Source organism: Xiphias gladius, chromosome 8, assembly GCF_016859285.1.
Source record: "Xiphias gladius isolate SHS-SW01 ecotype Sanya breed wild chromosome 8, ASM1685928v1, whole genome shotgun sequence".
NCBI classification, from domain to species: domain Eukaryota; kingdom Metazoa; phylum Chordata; class Actinopteri; order Istiophoriformes; family Xiphiidae; genus Xiphias; species Xiphias gladius.
The window spans coordinates 965,086-967,385 of NC_053407.1; positions in this window are offsets into that span (position 1 = coordinate 965,086).

Below are 2,300 nucleotides of genomic sequence, written 5' to 3' on the forward strand. Positions count from 1 at the left end.
TGTTCACAGAACTGAGTGCTTCAGATGTCATTCTGGTGACTATGATGCCCTCTGGTGTTTACACAAGCACAATGCCTAACTTGCACATCAAATCTCTGCCCATCAGATTTACAGGACAGTAGGGAGACAGCAAAAAGGCATGCTTAAAAAAGCATTGTTGTTCATCTCGGCATTGAGTTGGGGTTGTAATTTTTTCTATCACACCGGATAGCAGATTCAGTGGCACCAGAGTTGACGAGAAATGAGATCACTTTGCCCATTAACAAGCAGTGTTTGTGTTGGCATGTTTTATGAGCATCACTTGAGTATTTTGCATGTAATTCAAGAATTCTCTCTTTGCCTGTCTTATATTTAGCTGTGAAAAGGTTATTGCATCAGCTATTAACTGATTTGTGTTATGTATATTCATGTTATGTGTGTCTGTGTTGGTGTTCTCACGTGTTTGATGTGTAGGTTGCACATTATCCGGGCTGGGTGTACATTGGCCAGGTTACCTTCCTAGACTCAACCTCTAGTCAATGAGCATGATGTTGAGCTGGCCCTTTGTTGTCTGGACCATTTTTGGCCCAATGTCCAGACTTGCCACACACCTAACAAGTATCGAAGCATCCTTTTCCCCCTCCTCGACCCCCATGGCAACGCCCATGTCTGTTTCCTCTGCCGCAATCTCGAGCATGGCTCCCATATACCATCAGCTGGGCCATTTGCAGTTATTCCTCCATCCTGGCAGTTTTCTTCCTTGTTTTGATGTTGGAAAGTTTTTCAGCATGAATGGCCTGCTGTTTGATAAGAGGTAGTCTGCCAGAGTCCCATGTGACACGTGCGCTTCAACATGTCACTGATCTAAGGCTTGACGATATTAACTTGCAGGCGGGACCTGATTGGGCCGGACCATTAGATTGTTCGATCTGTCACCTGAGTCTATTCCCACTGCTCACAGTCCCTCTATCTCTTCCTGCAAATGCTGATAGGGAAGTGGGTGTTGTTGAGGAGGTGGAGGTGGAACTAGGACGGGCCGTAGATGAAATTGATTCTGAGGCTAGTCCTGCTGCTGGTCACGCTGGTGTCTTCCTGGTAGATCCAGAGTCCAGAGTCCTAGTCCAGTCCGGATCCAGAGATCCGAGTCCAGATCAGGATCTAGCTTAACACACTGAGACATACCCGTTAGCAGAGCTGTCCCTGCCTTAGTACGTCTGTCCATACTTGACGCTTCCTCCATCTAGTATGCATAAGCTTTCCAATCAGCTTGAAAGACTTTCTTATTCCTGTGTTTTTTTATTTTTCTCCTGACTTCTAATTTGGCTCTTAACAATTGGAGTTGTTTGATGCTGAAGCAGCCTGTCGCTGGGAAACGGCATTCCTCAACCCAGAATTTCAATTGGTCACATGTATGTTGACCATAATAAGTAATCATATATTGAATGTTCGGTGAATTCATTTGCCACGGATTATCTTCGTGTCTCCTACTTCCACCGATTAAGGAACCCATTTCTGAATCCTTTTTGAAATTTGGAAAATCTTTTGGGATCATGGACTTGGACTGGGAGAAAACAATCAGATATAATAAAATTAAATTTTATTTATTTATTTATTTATTTATCAGCAATGTCTGTATCTCTTCAAAAAGTAAATTAACGCTCTATAATTTACGTGAATCTGATTCTGTATTATATTTCAACATGAGATTTATTTAAATTTATTTTACACAATCAAAAGTATACTCATATAACTCTTTTTATTTTGCGAAAATAAATTCCAAAACACTCTAGACGTCTGTTATTCTCTAGCAGTGATCAGCCCTGACAATCTTTATATTATAGTATATTCTAAAATATATTCCATGTACCCAGTACAATTCTGTCCCTGACATTTTAAAGACTAATCAGCGTCTACCTGCCCTAGTACTAAACTACCTGTGGATGGAAATCCACATTCCTTTGCCCACACAGACAATAGTTGTACAGAATGTTCACCATAATTTGTTTTCATGAACAAAGCATTCGGTGATGACTATTCAACTGGGTCATTCACACTTTCACACTTACTGTTACTGGATCCCATTTCCCTTATTCTCTAGTGATAACATTGCCTCAATACTCTTAATTAAATACCTAGAATATTGTTGATTATAACAATGTTAAGACTTATTGACGTTTATCTACCCTAGTAGGTTATCACCTATACACCAAATACTTCCTTGAGTCCCAGACCCTGTAGGTAACCTGCCCCAATTAACCCAATTTAATCTATTTATAATGGTGCAAGAATAATTAACACTTGTACTTCCAACTCACCACAAG